The sequence below is a fragment of the Pogoniulus pusillus genome, chromosome Z (assembly GCF_015220805.1).
Source record: "Pogoniulus pusillus isolate bPogPus1 chromosome Z, bPogPus1.pri, whole genome shotgun sequence".
Classification (NCBI taxonomy): Eukaryota; Metazoa; Chordata; class Aves; order Piciformes; family Lybiidae; genus Pogoniulus; species Pogoniulus pusillus.
In genome coordinates this window covers 90,659,109-90,677,838 of record NC_087309.1, presented here as the reverse complement: position 1 = coordinate 90,677,838, position 18,730 = coordinate 90,659,109, and the positions used below count along the sequence as shown (strand labels likewise).

The 18,730-nt window shown below is 47.6% G+C and overlaps 1 protein-coding gene across 4 annotated transcripts in view; it reads right to left on the bottom strand.

Moving 5' to 3' along the window:
- CORO2A (coronin 2A) overlaps window positions 1–18,501 on the bottom strand; it is an 87,986-nt gene extending 69,485 nt beyond the window's left edge. For all 4 annotated transcript variants that reach the window (XR_010309123.1, XM_064176702.1, XM_064176704.1 and 1 more), the window contains exon 1: window positions 18,439–18,501. The gene's annotated coding sequence lies outside the window, so the exon portion shown is untranslated. The remainder of the gene's footprint in view (window positions 1–18,438) is intronic.
- Between the last annotated feature and the right edge of the window lie 229 nt (window positions 18,502–18,730).

Genomic DNA, 18,730 nt, shown 5'->3' with positions numbered 1-18,730 from the left:
GGCTGCCAGGAGGGCAACAAGATCACAAGACATGGCTAAGACAGAAAACATCCAATTGCCATCCCAGATGGTTTCCCACCTACATTGGTATTCAAAATTAAAATCACAATGCAATCTTTGAGGCCCAAGGAGGTCCAGCATAAAAACTCCCCCAATCAGGTGACGCCTGTTCATGGTAATACCACATCTCCACTATCCAATAATGCCCCATGGCTGTGTTCTTCTGTCACACCAGCACAGCACGACAGACAAGGCAGCACAAAAATAGCTCAGCCAGATTATTTTCAACTGTGTCAGCCCAGCACAGCCAGCAGCAGCAGCCAAGGAGCAGCAAAGAAAGCAAAGGGACCATCTGGCAGAGATCACAGTCTCAGGCAGCTCCCAAGAAGCTCACATTCTCCTATTAGCTGACCAGATAGGAAGCCCATTTTCCTTAATGGTCACTCATTCTCCTATTTTTACTGCTAGAGACACTTGCAAGTATGATACCAAATGTGTACTTGAGCCATACCTGGGGCAAGCGAGAGAAGTAAAATGAAATTATAATAGTAAACCATACAGAAACACAGTAAAACATGGGCCAGAAGGCACTAGAAATGCCCCAAGAAAGGCCCCAAGTCCTGTCAGCCCTCAGTAAAGCTCACTATGAAGGCAGGCCATGTTGTTTGGATTGTCCAGTTATGTCTGAAAGATCTTCAAGGATGGAAATCCCACATCCTCCTTGGGAATTCCACTTGCCCACAGGCTTGTGGAAGATCTCAGGCTGCAGTTGGCCTGCAGGGCTTACAAAGTTAACCCAAATATCTCTGGTCAAAATTGCCACCCACCAGGAGCCTCATGGCCTTCACTGAAGATTTGCTCTCTTGCCAGCCTGACACCATCAAAGAGAGCTGCTGTTAATCAGGGGCAGAAGTTGACATTCATCTTTACTAAAGTTCATGAGTGGGCTCATGATATTTTTCCCTTCATGAATAGCTTAAAGCAACCTAGGAACCTCAAGATTGCTTAGGAAGCTCAGAGGCTGAGGAAGGGCCCGTGGAGAGTCTGTTGCCAGACTAGACCTCCCTGCAGTGCCCAGAATAGTATCACTCTTCCCATGAGAAACCAGTGATCCCCCAGGAGCAAAGCAGCCTGGGGCAACACTGCACACTGTGCCAAGGGTGCCTGGAGCTACACTTACTGAAAGTTCACACCTCTCAATCATGGAGCGAAACATCACCTTATGGCATGTGAATTCCCCAAGGCCACAAAAGAAGTTGTTTCATGAATATTTTCAAGTGAACAGACACCTAGAAATCAAACTGAAGAGCACAGTCCGCCCACCCACAAGTGTGAAGAAACTTGTGCTCTGACAATGCAAAGGCAATTTGTGCATCCCGGGAGGGACAGGAGAATCCTCCAGGGATGACCTCACACTTGTTAACAACATCATTTTCTGGCAGATCAACCTTCCCCTTCCCCACATGTTCTGCTTCATGTGATGCCCCTACTGTACAAGCTCTGACAGAAATAAAGATGAAGCAGTGAGGGCACAACTGACTTCAGTCAACATGGCCTTTAAGCAACAGCTTGGTGGGCTGGGGGACTGTGAAAGGCTGGCAAAACCCAAAATAACCCTGAAACTCAACTCAGTTTCATTCAGTTTATCAGAGCTCCCAGGAAGGGCAGGAGGCAGTATGACCAAGGCAGGTAATGGGGCCATCCCAGCCCTTTTTGGGGGTGGGCCCCTCCTTCCCCCAGTTCACCTCCAGCTTTCCAAGATAACCTATGTACTCTGGCAGAGAGATAAAGCTGGCTTGCATGCATTGTCCGGAGACAATACCCTCTTTCACTCCACTGGTTACCTGGGCAGCAAAGAAAATATTATTGCTTATCAACTTCCTTGTGAGTACTAATGTGCTTCTGAATTCAGTGAGAGGGCAAATTCCACCTTGCAGAGTTGTTCTACCCTAGAGCAAACACAACAATCCCAGTTGAACGAACAATAAAAGCTGGAAGCCTCATCTGCAAACACACTCCCAGGAAAAAAAATCATTACAAAAAGGAGGTGGTGAAACGCACAAAGTTTAAGAGATGTTGCCATATTTCTTGTCAGAAGGCAGCCTTGGGGGAAAAAAAATCATCATCTGAACCTCTGCAAGCTCAACATTTTTTCCTGAAACCAGAGTACCAGGATTTCAACCCTCCTATTTCACATGAAGAGGATTCCTGCTGTTCAAGGACAAGCTGGCTTCTAAGTTTCAGGAACCAGAGTTCAGCTCTCTGCTGAAAAGGTGCATCTGGGTCTTAGCATCCTACCATGTTGTTTGGGAAGATAAGGACATCCTATGTTGCCCTCTCTCTGGAGGTGCTCAAAGGCAGGATGAACAAAGCCTGGATCAACCTGGTCTAGAGGAGGGTGTTCCTGCCCAGGGCAGAGGAGCTGGAACTAGATGATCTTTAAGGTCCCTTCCAACTCGGACCATTCTATGATTCTCATACACTTAGTTCCACTGTGGCAGACAGGGTTATCTCTGCTAACAGCTACTGTATAAAAAGCTTTCCTTGCAGAAAAGCTGAGCATCACTGGTTTGGAGGATTTGGCCACTTTCAGGAAATTCAAAGACCTTGGAAAGTTGTCCACAAGAGCCCAAGTGGAGCCCACTGAGCAAGCCAGAGTTCTTTCTGAGCCTCCTTGGCTTGGAAGTTGTAGCTGCAGAACATAGTTACATGAGAAAAACTGAATCACAGAATCACAGAATGGTTTGGAGTGGAAAGGACTCCAAAGATCATCCAGTTCCACCCACCCCCCAACACAGGCAGGGACACCTCCCACTAGACCAGGCTGCTCAAAGCCTCATCCAACTTCACCTTGAACACCTACAGGGAGGGGGCAGCAGAATGATGAAGGTGTGTAAATACACCAACTGCAGGTGTTTTTCCTGAGTTCTGTGAAGATTTGGAGGCCACATGTCTCACCTGAAGGTCTGAAGATACAGAACTTGCAGCAAATGCACCCCATTCCTCCATGACTGAAGGTTGGTGCACCAGTCAGCCCACAGGCTAGAATGGCTGCAGGGCATAATGAGATTCTGGCCACTGAGTTTAGGGCAACTCACCTCTGGTGGCCTTCAGTCCAGCCTCACAGTGAACCTGCTCATATCTCTAAATCAGGACAAATGTGGACCCTTCAAAACTCCCCAGTGATGAAAGGCTCCACCTGCCTGGTCCTAAGGGCTGTATCTCCCTTCTGGGGATGAGGCTTTCTCTAGCTGCAGCCTGCATCCTTTTCTCCTTGTTACATTACTGGTCACTGCCAAGAAGAATCTGGCTCTGTGGCTGTCCATCCAGGAGTTGTATCCTGCTGTTAGTACATTGAATTGGCAGTGAAAGACACAGGTACCTCCTGCCATGAACTAGAGAAGGACCAGATATGGGTTTTGTAGTCAAGAGCCAGGAACAAAGGCAAAAGGTCCCATTCCTTCTGGGAACAGTAACAGCAGGACCTTGTTCTTTGAATAGTGGTGGGCAGCACCAGAGGTCTCCTCTGAATCCCAGACTGTGAATTTCTTTCACCTCCCTTGGCAGCATCACCTGCACACAGAAAACATTTACTGGACCCACAGAAACAAGGAGTGTGAGGAGCTGCCCCACATCCACGCAGGATCTGTGGAATTGCTTCATGGCTCCAGTTTCAAACTTTTGTTTTTGACTGTCTGGTTAAATCAGCATTGACATCTCTCTGTTCTTCAGAAAACTCCTAACACATCTCTGCGATCTTTAACAGCAGGTTCCACTTACCTGATGCTCAACAACCCAGCAGGAGAGCATGGCAAAGCGTTACAACAGCCCATGCCTTCTTCTGCTGCTATACGAATTCTAAGATTGATTCACCATTTGGAGCAGAGACAGCATGCTTAGTTTTCCTCTTTTGGGTTCTTAGTGTGTCTTTAATTGATGCTGACTAAGTGGGAGGGCTACCTGTGCCTTCCCTGCCAGGGTGATGAGATGCTCTGCTCATTCATTCACTCCCTGGGCTTGGCAAATGCAGAGTCTTTGGAAAGCCAGTGACATCCCTCTGTACCAAATCCATAGGTGCAGAGGCAGAGGTAGTCTTTCAGGCAGGCTGGGAGCATAGTTTTGAATCAGATCTCCTTATTGCATTGCAAAGACATGCAGGAGTATGCAGAAAGAACTCCTTCCAGGGGGAGGGGGTTAAACATGACAGCACCAGAGATAAATCAAAGGGAATTGAGGATGGTAGGCTAGAGCTAGGAGTAAAAGCAGCAGCCCAGCTGAAGTGCATGTACACTAATGCACGCAGTATGGGTAACAAACAAGAGGAGCTGGAAGCTCTGGTGCTGGAGGAAAACTATGATATTGTCGCCATCACTGAAACGTGGTGGGATAGCTCACATGATTGGTGTGCTGTAATCAATGGCTACAGACTCTTCAGGAGAGACAGGCAAGGGAGAAAGGGCGGGGGAGTGGCTCTGTATATTAGGGATGCTCTGGATGTTGTGGAGGTAGAAATCAAAGATGTTCAAGTTGAGTCATTATGGGTGAGACTTAAGGCGAAGGCCAACAAGGCTGATATCCTGGTTGGAGTCTGTTACAGACCACCCAACCAGGAAGAAGAGGTTGATTCATTACTCTTTAAGCAACTGGAGGCTGCCTCAAGATCACCTGCCCTTGTTCTGGTGGGCGACTTTAACCTACCAGACATCTGCTGGGACTTAAACACTGCAGAGAAGAAGCAGTCTAGAAGGTTTCTGCAATGTGTGGAAGACAACTTCCTATCCCAGCTGTTACGTGAGCCTACCAGGGGGGCAGCCCTGCTTGACCTGCTGCTCACAAATAGAGAGGGGCTGGTAGGGGATGTGGTGGTTGGAGGCTGCCTGGGGTCCAGTGACCATGAAATTATAGAGTTTTCAATACATGGAGAAACCAGGAGGGGCATCAACAGAACCTCCACGCTGGACTTCCGAAGGGCAGACTTCAGCCTATTTAAGGAACTAATTCAGGAAGTTCCTTGGGAAATAGCCCTTAGAAACAAAGGGGTCCAGGAAGGTTGGACCTGCTTCAAGAAAGAACTCCTGAAGGCACAGGAGCAGGCAGTGCCACTGAGCCGGAAGATGAGCCGACGAGGGAGGCAGCCAGGCTGGATGGGCAGGGAGCTGCTGAAGGAATTAAAGATTAAAAAGAGAGTGTATCACCTTTGGAAAAGAGGGGAGGTGTCCCAGGAGAAGTTCAAGGAGGTTGCTAGGTCTTGTAGAGGAAAAATTAGAGAGGCAAAAGCCCACTTGGAGCTCAGGCTGGCCACGGCTGCCAAAGAAAATAAAAAGTGTTTCTTTAAATATATGAATGGCAAGAGAAGGGCCAAGGACAACCTCCAGTCCTTACTAGATAGAGATGGGAACATAGTGACAAAGGATGAGGAAAAGGCAGAGGTGCTTAACACCTTCTTTGCCTCAATCTTCACTAGTGGGACAGGTTGTCTCCAGGACAGCTGGACTCCTGAAGTGGTGGATGGAGTCAGGGACCAGTACAGTCCCCCTCTAATCCATGAGGAAGCAGTAAGGGATCTGCTAAGTCACTTGGATCCTCACAAGTCCATGGGACCGGATGGGATCCACCCTAGGGTGTTGAGAGAGCTGGCAGCTGAGCTGGCCAAGCCACTCTCCATCATTTATCAGCAGTCCTGGCTCACTGGAGAGGTCCCTGAAGACTGGAAGCTGGCCAATGTGATTCCCATACACAAGAAGGGTCGTAAGGAGGAGCCAGAAAACTACAGACCTGTGAGCCTGACCTCAGTTCCAGGCAAGGTCATGGAACAGGTCATCTTGGGTGCCATCACAAAGCACCTACAGGATAGCCAAGGGATCAGGCCCAGCCAGCATGGGTTTAGGAAGGGCAGGTCCTGCCTCACCAACCTGATCTCCTTTTATGATCAGGTTACCCGCCTGGTGAATGTGAGGAAGGCTGTGGATGTAGTCTACTTGGACTTCAGAAAAGCCTTTGACACTGTCTGCCACAAGAAGCTCCTAGCTAAGCTGGCAGCTCATGGTTTGGACAGATTCACTCTGTGCTGGATCAAGAACTGGCTGGATGGCAGAGCTCAGAGAGTGGTGGTGAATGGTGCCACATCCAGTTGGCAGCCAGTCACAAGTGGTGTTCCCCAAGGATCAGTGCTGGGCCCAGTCCTGTTCAATATCTTTATTGATGATCTGGACGAGGGCATTGAGTCCAGCATCAGTAAGTTTGCAGATGACACCAAGCTAGGAGCAGGTGTTGATCTGTTGGAGGGTAGGAGAGCCCTGCAGAGGGACCTGGACAGGCTGGATGGGTGGGCAGAGGCCAATGGGATGAGATTTAACAAGGCCAAGTGCAGGGTTCTGCACTTCGGCCACAATAACCCCAAGCAGCGCTATAGGCTGGGGACTGAGTGGCTGGAGAGCAGCCAGGAGGAAAGGGACCTGGGGGTACTGATAGATAGTAAGCTGAAGATGAGCCAGCAGTGTGCCCAGGTGGCCAAGAGAGCCAATGGCATCCTGGCCTGCATCAGGAACAGTGTGGCCAGTAGGACAAGGGAGGTTATTCTTCCCCTGTACTCAACACTGGTCAGGCCACACCTTGAGTACTGTGTCCAGTTCTGGGCCCCTCAATTCAAGAAAGATATTGAGGTGCTGGAACATGTCCAGAGAAGGGCAACGAAGCTGGTGAGGGGCCTGGAACACAAATCCTATGAGGAGAGGTTGAGGGAGCTGGGCCTGTTTAGCCTGGAGAAGAGGAGGCTCAGGGGTGATCTTATTACTCTCTACAACTACCTGAAGGGGCATTGTAGCCAGGTGGGGGTTGGCCTCTTCTCCCAGGTAACCAGCAATAGAACAAGGGGACACAGTCTCAAGTTGTGCCAGGGTAGGTATAGGCTGGATGTTAGGAAGAAGTTCTTCACAGAGAGAGTGATTTCCCATTGGAATGGGCTGCCCAGGGAGGTGGTGGAGGCACCGTCCCTGGGGGTCTTCAAGAAAAGACTGGATGAGGCACTCAGTGCCATGGTCTAGTTGACTGGCTAGGGCTGGGTGCTAGGTTGGACTTGATGATCTTGGAGGTCTCTTCCAACCTGGTTGATTCTATGATTCTATGATTCTATGAAACTAAAATCATTCCAGTGTACTCCATCTGCAAATGGGACTAGCTGAGCCAAATTAAGACACTCAACACGCCTGTGGATATTAAGTGCTGGTACCACCTCTTTCGCTCCAGAGGTCTACTCCTCTTGCACAGTTAATGTGACTGCAGTTAACAGAGGGGTGAGGTCAATCACTGCACAGACACTTTTCCATAGACATCCCTCTCTGTTTGACCTTCAGCCTTGCCTGTCTTCAGATTGACTATTTTCTTTACCTCCCCTCTCCCATTTACTGCTATCTTACACTGATATTGAGTGTTCTCCATCTCTGATCATCTGATCATCTCCCTCTCTGATGTTCAACTCTCCTCTGTGACCAGGCCCAGTCTTCACACTTCCCTTCTATCAGTGGTGAAGATCAGCCTCTCCTCACATGTAGTAATTTCCTAGATACTTCATTTATGCCAGCCTTTTTGCCTGTCTCCTCTAGTTTGAGTTCTGGTCATCTTTCTTCTCCTGCACCATCCCTCTCTCCAACCTTTCCAGCTGTGGAGCACTCCTGACAAAACCTCCAAGTCGCGTCTAAGGTCCCTGCTGCAGGCTCACTCCTTCTACCATTGCCAGCCTATTTCTCCAGCAGACCTGATATCCTCGCCCACAAGCTGACCTTTTCTCTGTGACTTGGCCCTGGGCATCTGTGCCTCAGGGACTTTTTGAGTCAGACATCTGCCTCTTTATATAGCCATAATGGATTTTCTGCCTGCAGAATCATTTAATGACTTTCCTTGAACCACATCCCAAACATCCCGTGCCAATGAGTTCCACTGTTTATTAGCATCCTGTAGTTCCCGGGCAGTGATAAACAGAGGGACAGTCACTCCTTACGTGAACTCTCTATACCATCATCCCACTGTATGTCAAAGAGCCTATGTCATGTCCCTTTTCAGGCATACCTTTTCCAAGTTTTCCCTCTCTACTTTCTCTGCACTACCAGCTCTTCAGTGAGCTGCAGAAAGCTGGATTTGCATGAGGTATTCAAGAACAGACCTACACTGTAGATGTATACAGACAATATTTATCTTTTCACAAGACCAGTGTAAAGGGAGGAAATTAATAAAAGGAAAAATATTAAAATATAAAATAATTTTTAAAAGAAGAAGAATAAGGAAAGGTAGCACAATCCTTGAAGTCTAGTTGTGAGTCAGAGCAGCATTTGAACCCCTGACATAATACCGCCCAGGCAGCCTGGGATGCCGTTTCCATGCCTTAGGCAGCAAAAACAAAGACTGTATGAAAAAAAAAAAGTGAAGAGAAAGGCACTAAGTAGGACACATTGAGCCACACTGCACCTGAGTGAATATGCAGTTTTCTCTGACTGTCTTATATGTCTTCATGAAATTACACCTGTGTATAGGGATTTTCTGTACCAAATAAAGTCTTCAGGCTCCAGCAACTTCTGCAGACTGCTCAGAGCCAGATGAGAGTCAGCACTAGGTTCCCAGCTCTTAGCCATGTAGAAAAGCATGGCTGCACCCTACCAGGGCATGCAGAATCCCCTTCTTTGCAGCCAGAGCTACTTCTACACTATAGTATGGACAGAGCATTAAAATAATACAAATTATGTACAGCCTTGTTTTGAACAGACTGCTCCCTTCCATTTTTTTTTCCTGAACCATCTAGCCCCTCATCTTAGCTCCTGAGTCCCCACAGAGGAACCATCCTGTAACTTGTTCTACTCTCATGTTTCCCAGGTGTGCTAGTTTGAAGCTAGCTAGAATGTTTTGGTGAGAAGAATTAGATTACAGGCTGTGAAAAGGAAACAATGGTGATGTCCACTTCACTCATAGGCTTGCTGAGATGTGTAAGAGCAAGAATCCAAACATAGATAAGGCATTTGGGCACTGCCTGTGCTCTGGGCTGCATTTCTCTCTAACCTCACCTACCATCTCTCTGATTAACTCACTTGCTTCCTAACCCCCCTGGCCAACCCTCCATTCTTTCTTGGGCACAAGGCAACATCTGGGGTAAGGTTGAGGGGTGGGATCATTGGGAGCCCCTCCTGGGGACTCAGGTTTCTGGGAGGACTGTTGTGTTTCTGTAGTACCTTTTAACTCATATATTTTTGTCTCATCTGTGAGGAGACTAACTGGTTGCTGTTTTCTGAGCTTTTTGAATCACCTGCATCTGAGATAGTTGGAATGAAGTGTGAACTGAACTTAGAATATTCATTATTGTAAATATTGTTTTAGATTAGACATATAGTTTTCAGCAAAACTCTGAGTGAAATAGACAGGGGTGAATTGTGCTGGTTTGATTCTAATTGGAATATTTTATTGAGAAGAATTAGCTTATAGTCTGTGAAAAGAAAACAATGGTGATGTCTACATTACTCATAGTTTTGCTTAGATGTATAAAAGCAAGGACACAATCATAGATAAGACAGTCTCTATTTCTTTGAGTTGGGTGTCTGTGTTTTCTCCCTGGGCTTCTGCTGTTCTGCTTGGATCTGTGCAACTCAACTAATCATTCTGCTTCTAACCCCCCTTGCTGATCCTTCCAGATCACCTTGCATGTAAGACAGACTCTGGGATAAGGTTGAGGGGTGGAAAGAAGATGGAAGGGTGGTTGTGAGCCCCTCCTGGGGACTCAGGTTTCTGGGAGGACTGTTGTGTTTCTGTATTACCTTTTAACTAAAATATTTCTATATATAACTGTGTATATATTGTAAATATCTGCTTGTATGTTGTGTTCAGCTGTAAATATACTGTTTGTTCAATTTCCAGAGCCACTGAGTCTAGTCTGGGTGACTTCCAAAGTGTGTCTGTGTGGGGCGGGGGTAACATCCAAACAACTACATCCTTTTATCTTGGTGCCCAACATGGGGCAAATTAAATTTGAGTGACTGTTAATTAACCCTGGAATCAGAATGAAGCTAACGAAGCTATTTTACTTAGTGGGGGCTATTGTGTGGCTTATGTTCTGCAGGGTTCTGCACTTTGGCCACAACAACCCCAAGCAGCGCCATAGGCTGGGGACTGAGTGGCTGGAGAGCAGCCAGGAGGAAAGGGACCTGGGGGTACTGATAGATAGTAAGCTGAAGATGAGCCAGCAGTGTGCCCAGGTGGCCAAGAGAGCCAATGGCATCCTGGCCTGCATCAGGAACAGTGTGGCCAGTAGGACAAGGGAGGTTATTCTTCCCCTGTACTCAACACTGGTCAGGCCACACCTTGAGTACTGTGTCCAGTTCTGGGCCCCTCAATTCAAGAAAGATGTTGAGGTGCTGGAACATGTCCAGAGAAGGGCAACGAAGCTGGTGAGGGGCCTGAAGCACAAATCCTATGAATAGAGGTTGAGGGAGCTGGGCCTGTTTAGCCTGGAGAAGAGGAGGCTCAGGGGTAATCTTATTACTCTCTACAACTACCTGAAGGGGCATTGTAGCCAGGTGGGGGGTGGCCTCTTCTCCCAGGCAACCAGCAATAGAACAAGGGGACACAGTCTCAAGTTGTGCCAGGGTAGGTATAGGCTGGATATTAGGAAGAAGTTCTTCACAGAGAGAGTGATTTCCCATTGGAATGGGCTGCCCAGGGAGGTGGTGGAGGCACCGTCCCTGGGGGTCTTCAAGAAAAGACTGGATGAGGCACTTAGTGCCATGGTCTAGTTGATTGGTTAGGGCTAGGTGCTAGGTTGGACTGGATGATCTTGGAGGTCTCTTCCAACCTGGTTGATTCTATGATTCTATGATTCTATGATTCTATGATTCTATGATTCTTGTTTATAACTGTATCAAAGCCCAAATTGGTTATCTTTTGTTTAATCTAATTTTGAAGAAGATAAAACAAAAAATTACATCTATTTTTTAGAATTTTAGGGATGTATTTTTGGGTATGTTGGATTTAACATTACTGAGTCTTTTACCAGTAACATTACAGGAAATTATACTGCTTTGTCCACAGCTTTAATAAGAGTAATTTTGCCTAAGACCCAGATGCCTAACCCTTGCTCTGAATTTTAGTCACATGAGACTGTGGTATTTCTGTTGTTTGTGAACTTAGGTCTTATAATTTTGATTTTATAATAATTCTGACATTATGTATGAGAAACTTGAGTGTGATGTCTTTAAGAAGCCAAAAGAAGGGGCAGTGATCTCTGTCTAGAGATAAACAAGAGAATGTAAACAGTACTAGTTCAGAGGGAGAACAAGAGGGGGCCACCACTGAACCTCCTCCCATAGATTATGGGAAAGATGCCAATGTCCTGGGTAATAACAATAACATGGCACAAAGCCCAGGAACAGAGATAACTGCTCAGGCCCAAGATGTTTCTTCAGCTAATTCAACTCCTCAGGCAGCAAAGACCCCTAGCCCTAAGCCAGATTTGAACTCACAGGCCTCAGGGCAGACCCCAAATAATTCAGACCCGCTAGAGGGAGCCTCAGCCCAGTTTTTCCAGACGCCAGCCAAAGCAAAGGCTAAAATTAAACATCTAACAAAGAGTAATTCAAAAGAGGATGTAGGGGAGGGGACCTCTGGTGCACAACAGGAGGAAGAGGAGATGTATAGTCTTCGAGATTTGGCCAACATACTCAGATCTCAGTACTCTGACAAGAGGACCACTGTGAGACTGGCTGCCAAGAAAGAGGATGGTTCCGAGGAGTTTAAGACTGCTCTTAGGAAAGTTCTGTTTCTAGGCCAGGGACAACCAGAATGACACAAGGAAGAAGAGAAGGATGATATCCAGGATTCCAATGATCCCCTCAGAGAGGTGAGGGAGGTTAGAAAGGAATACTCAAGAGAATCAGGAGAGCCAATCCTAAGCTGGCTGGTGACATGCTGTGTTGTTGGTGACAATGCCCTACAGGTAGGAGACAAGAATGCCAAGCAGCTAGGGCCACTCAAAAAGGAGAGTGGAGTACACAAATACCTAGCCAAGTCCTCTTGGTAAGGTTAGCTTGTGGACACGCCTGCTATTGGCTGTGGCAATGAGATGTCCTTCCCGAGATGATCTGTCATGGGCAGCCAAGAAGTGAAACACCATTGAGCAGGGAATAAGCTTCTGAAGGAGTTTGCTGTGAAGGAAGTGCTCTATGGTGATCATGGCACACATGAGCCTGATGACATTCCACTTCAAACAGGTCTCATGAGGAAGCTTATTAAGCTTGCTCCTTCACCATATGCTAACATCTGGGCTAGCAGGTTTATATCAAGGAATGACATTGGAAGGTCTTTCACTGTTGGTGAATTCACTGACCACCTCAGGCAGATAGAGAACAGCTTGTCACATTCTGCCCTAGTCTCTGCCATAAACACTATGACTACAGAGATAAAAGATGGCATTGAGAATGGCATTAAGAACAGCATGAAAGAACTGAAGGAGGAATTTAAAACCTTCATCTCCAATCTATGAAAGGATACCATTCCTTCATCATCTGAATGGGAGCATGTTTCTACAATCAGGAACAGACACCCGCCTCCTACAAGGTAATTCCAGCCCAGGAGGAGACAAATTTCACCTAGACATCACCAATCATGTGCATCACTGTGGATAATCCTGTGTGAGCAGAGTGGCAGAAACAGAGGCAACAATGCCAGAAAAGTAGCTCTCACTTTTTCAGCTCCCCAGAGCAACTGCAATTATTCCAACAATTGCAGTTTCTCTCACAACACCACCAATCATTCTGCACACCCCACATGCCATGTTCAGCATTAGGGGTGCCCTGCCTCCAGCCAGCAGGAGGAGGAAAAGGATAATGGAGAAAACTGAACATATTTGAATGTAGTCATTAGGTGTCCTGGCAGTTCAAAAGTTTGGAAATACAGGGCTTTAGTTGACACAGGTGATCAGTGTACTTTGTTGCCATCTAATTGTAAAGGGACAGAGTCCATAACTATTTCTGGAATCATTGGTAGATCTCAAGAGTTAACTAAGTTGCAGGCTGAGATCAGTTTAACTGGTAAAGAGTGGAAGACACATACTATCGTAACTGGTCCTGATGCATCTTGCATTCTGGGAATTGACTTTTTGAGACAAGGTTGTTTCAAAGATCCTAAGGGTCACAAATGGGCTTTTGGAATAGCATCTATAGAGAATGAGGATGGTAAATTGAAGTCGTCCATCAGACCTGAACTTTCAGATGAATCTGCAGTTGTGGGACATCATGACATAGAGGATCTCAAAGTGCCAATTGCTACTCAAACTGTGCATCACAAGCAGTACTTCTGTATTGTGACTCTTTGTTGCCCATCCATCAGCTGATTTATCAACTGGAGAGTCAGGCTGTCATCAAGAAAGCTCATTCACCTTTCAGCAGTCCCATCCGGCCTGTGCATAAACCTAACAGAGATTGGCATCTGACAATAGATTGTTGTGCCCTCAACGAGGTGACGCCACCCATGAGTGCAGCTGTGCTGGACATGCTGGAACTGCAGTATGAGCTGGAATCGAAGGAGGCTAAATGGTATGCAACCATAGACATTGCTAATGCTTTCTTCTCTATTCCCATAGCAAAGGAGTGCAGGCCTCAGTTTGCATTCACCTGGAGAGGAATCCAGTACTAGTTCAACCGTTTGCCTCAGGGGTGGAACCACAGCTCAACCATCTGTCACTCAGTCATCCACAATGCACTGGAGAAAGGTAAAGCTCCAGAGCACATCCAGTTCATCGACAACACCTTTGTGTGGGGGCAAACTGCTGAGGAAGTCCTTGAGAAAGGTAATAAATTCACTGACATTCTGTTGCAAGCAGGTTTTGCCATTAATGAGAGACAAGGTCAAAGGACCTGCTAGAGAAATTCAGTTTCTGGGAGTGTGGTGGCAGGATCCACAGGATGTGATCCAGAAAGTCTCTATCATGGCAGTTCCCACCAGTAAGAAGGAAATTCTATCTTTCTTGGGTGCAGTGGGATTTTGGAGACAACACATTCCTGGATTCAGTCAAATCAGCAAACCTCTGCATGATGTGGCTCATAAGAGAAACAATTTTGAGTGGGGACCTGAACAACAAGCAGCTTTTAATCAGATCAAATGAGAAGTAGTCCATGCAGTGGGATTGGGACCTGTGCGATCTGGTCCGGACATTAAGAACATTCTGTACATGGCTGCCAGTGACAATGGTCCAACTTGGAGCCTTTGGCAGAGAGCTCCAAATGAGACACGTGGTTGTCCACTTGGTTTCTGGGGACATGGCTACAGAGGTTCAGAGGCAAATTACACTCCAACAGAGAAAGAGATACTAGCAGCCTATGGAGGAGTGAAAGCACTTCTGAAGTGATTGGAACTGAACCACAATTGCTTTCAGCTCTTAGATTGCCTGTTCTAAACTGGATGTTCATCACCGCAACATGCCTGGTCTAAATGGATGGCTTTGATAACCCAACAAGCATGAATGGATAATCTTGATCTACCTGGTCTGGTGGAGGTGATCACCAACTGGCCAGAAGGCACAAACTGTACTAAACCTCCAGAAGATAAAATAATCTGTGATGAAGAAGATCCACCTTATGGTGATCTCTCTAATCAGGAAAAGAACCATGCATTGTTCACAGATGGTTCCTGTTGTCTTGTTGGGAACAAGCGGAGATGGAAGTCAGCGCTCTGGAGTCCTACCAGGAGAGTTACCGAAGTGAAAGATGGTGAAGGTGAATCAAGTCACTTCGCTGAGGTAAAAACTGTCCAACTTGCTCTTGATGTGGCTGAATGTGAAAATTGGCCTATCCTTTACGTCTACACTAACTCATGGATGGCAGCCAATGCTCTATGGGGTTGGCTAAAGGACTGAAAAAAGAATGGTTGGCAGAGGAAAGGAAAGCCTATTTGGTGTGCTGATCTATGGCAGGACATTGATGCACGACTGAAGAGAATTCCAGTGAAGGCACAGCATGTAGACTTGCACATGCCCAAGAGCAGAGCTACCGTGGAACACCAACACAACCAGCAGGCAGACCAAGCTGCTAAAATTTCTCAAGTTGATACAAACTGTGGTCCTGACCTTGATTGGAAACACTGCAGTGAACTGTTCTTAGCTCGGTGGGCCCATGATTCATCTGGACATCAAGGCAGAGATGCAACCTACTGATGGACAATCAATAGGTCAATGGACTTATCCATGGATGCTATCACCCAAGTCATTCATGACTGTGACATTTGTGCTGCTATTAAGCAGGCTAAGTGAATCAAGCCCTTATGGTATGGTGAGAGATGGTCAAATACCAGTATGGTGAAGCCTGGCAGATTGACTACATCACTTTACCTCAATCTCCTTCTGGCAAGCAGTATGTGCTAACGATGGTAGAGGCAAGCACCAGGTGGCTGGAAACCTATCCAGTTCCACATGCTACTGCACGTAACACCATTCTTGGCTTGGGGAGACAAATCACGTGGAGACATGGAACTCCAGAAAGAATCAAGTCAGACGACAGCTCTCATTTCAAGAACAATGTGGTGAAAAACTGGGCCAAGAGCACAGTATTGAGTGGATCTACCACATACCCTACTATGCTCCAGCTTCAGGGGAGATTGAGCACTATAACCATTTGCTGAAAACCATCCCAAAAGCCATGGCGGGGGGTGGGACTCTGGAAAACTGGGATAAGCATTTAGCACAAGCAACCTGGTTGGTAAATAGTAGAGGTTCAGTAAACAGAGCAGGACCTGCACAATCCAATTTGATACCAACAGTAGTTGATTATAAAGTTCCTGTTGTATGTGAAAAGAATCTGTTAAGAAAAACTGTTTGGGTATTTTCTCCTTTTTGCAAAGGGAAAGCTGTCCAGGGGGTGGTTTCTGCTGAAGGTCTTGTTCATACCTAATGGGTATGAACAAGAGAATGGTGAAATCCAGTGTATTCTACAGAAAAATTTAACTTTAATGAGGGAGTTTAAATTCAGAGTGTGTAATCAAAGCTCTTAGGATTATTCTGTTCTAGGTACTACCTGGTGTCCAAAGATAGATTCTACCAGAGAATCTACAGTATGTAAGCACAAACCCAACATCACCTGGGAGTCCTTTTTTTTCTCATCTGTGAGGAGACAAACTGTTTGCTGTTTTCTAAGCTTTTGAAGCACCTACATCTGAGATAGCTGGAACAAAGTGTGAACGGAACTTATAATATTCATTAGTGTAAATATTGTTTTAGATTAGACAGAATAGTTCTCAGCAATACTCTGAGTGCAATAGATAACGGTGGATTGCACTAGTTTGAGCTTAGCTAAATGTTTTGGTGAGAAGAATTAGATTACAGGCTGTGAAAAGGAAACAATGGTGATGTCCACTTCACTCATAGGCTTGCTGAGATGTGTAAGAGCAAGAATCCAAACATAGATAAGGCATTTGGGCACTGCCTGTGCTCTGGGCTGCATTTCTCTCTAACCTCACCTACCATCTCTCTGATTAACTCACTTGCTTCCTAACCCCCCTGGCCAACCCTCCATTCTTTCTTGGGCACAAGGCAACATCTGGGGTAAGGTTGAGGGGTGGGATCATTGGGAGCCCCTCCTGGGGACTCAGGTTTCTGGGAGGACTGTTGTGTTTCTGTAGTACCTTTTAACTCGTATATTTCTGTATATGACTGCATATATATTGTAAAAATCTGCTTGTATATTGTGCTAAGCTGTAAATAATAAGCTTCATTCAATTTCCAGAGCCACTGAGTCTAGTCTGGGTGATTTCCAAAGTTGGGGGGAAGAGGGGGATAACACCCAAACCACTACACCAGGTGTACTTTAGCTCTACAGAGATGACAGGGTTTGATTTGTTGCTATGGCCTAATGGATTGAATTAATTTGAATCACTTCTTATTGATGGAGTTATAGCTTGCCTGCAGTAATGACAATTCACCCAACACCACCCAGCACACATGAAAACATCGCCTTTCTGCCTTGCCTCTACAAAGCAAACAGCTGCTCTCTGTCCTCCCCCTCTCCCACACACCCCTCAAAGCTTTGCTCTAGAGTTTCCCAAAACATGCACTGCCTCCCTGTCTCCATCAGTCCCTCCCTATCTCTTATCAAACCAGGAGAGAACAGAGCTCTCCAAAGCGGGCACAGCCAGTGGGAGAACAAAGGGAACAACAGGGCTACACAGCCTGATCCTTTGTTAACTCACTGTGAGTCTGCGTTGGGAAGCTTTAAAAGGCGACTAACATCAAGTCTCCCCCTAAGCATTCTCTGAATCCTCTGCTGGTCATCTCCCTCGAGCACTCAAGAGGCCAGATGAGGTTAAGCTTGTCGAGGTGAATTCTCTTTGCTGGGACTGTAGCAAACACAGCGCTTTCTTAGGAGGTGTAAATGGAGGATCAGGAACAGCCAGGATGCTGCAGAGCTGTTTTTCCACACTCCCGAGTGTAAAACAAGGAGGGCACCACTCCCTGCAGGGTGAACAATGTATGCTTAGCAAGACACTGCACATAAGCTGGCCTCCCCAGGCCACCGAGGACCTGTTTGCAAAGAGCTGTCATCACTACAGATCCCTCGGCAGCAGCCTGCCTTCGCCCCTGACAGAGCTGTGGCATCAAAGCCAGACCCACAGGAAGAAGCAGTCCTCTAAAGCTGGGCTGCTGGTGGAAAGTAAGATCCCGTCAAGGGCTTGCCCTCAAAGGGGAACTGGCACCAAGAGACACCAGAGGATGCTATTTACGAGGTTGTCATCATGCTTTGCTCAAGATGTGACCTGTCCTGAACCCAAAATCACCGTGAATCCAGCACAAAGGGGACAAGTTCAACCACTCTCACGAACTCAAAGAGCCACTTGAGAAGGTTACTCCCTGCACTCTGAGCCAAATTACACAGATGCCAGCCTGTGCCACCCGTCGCACCGGCAAACAGGCTTGGCAGGAAGCCGTGATGCTGCCTTCCACCCCGGCCACAAGCCCTGTTGCTCCGGAGGACCCGGACAAGCTGCAAGACACACACCTACTCCACCCAGCCCCGCCGGACCGGTGATCTATCGAGCTCTGGCCGCGCTCCGCACCGGGAAACCCCACTGCAGTTACCCGCAGGAGCAGCCCGCGGAGCCCGAGGAGAACCCCGCCCAGGGAGCGCTCCACCACCTGCCTCCGCCGCCGCGAACTGGCTCCCTGTGCCTCCGCGGCTGCGGATGGATGCGGCGGCTCTGCACAAAGCTGGGTGGGGCCAGGGAGGGGGCTGCGGCACCTCAGGCGCAGGGCTAAGGCAAGAGTGTTCCCCCGCGGCCCCGGTCCGCTTCCCGCCACCGGCGGGCTCCACAGGCCCCAGGCTGTAGCAGGTGCCCCCACCTCGGCCAGTCCTGCCCACGCGTGTCCCGATCCCACGACATCACCACCACCACGTCCCACCACCAGCGGTCCCCGTCTCTTACCGTGCCGCTGGCCGCGGGGATCCGGCAGCGCGGAGGGCGTGTGCATGGGAGCCGTGCCGTGCCGCGCTAGCACAGCACAGCATAACCCAGCCCAGCCCAACCCAGCCCCGGCCCGCCCCCCACGCCGCTCCCCGTAGCCAGGAAGAGTCGAAGGATGCTCGCTGTGCCCTGGGTGAATCACAGAATTGTTTCTATTGGAAGAGACCTCCAAGATCATGGAGTCTAACCATCAACGTCACACTACCACGGCCACTAAACCATGCCCCGAAGTGACATGACTACACGTTGTTTG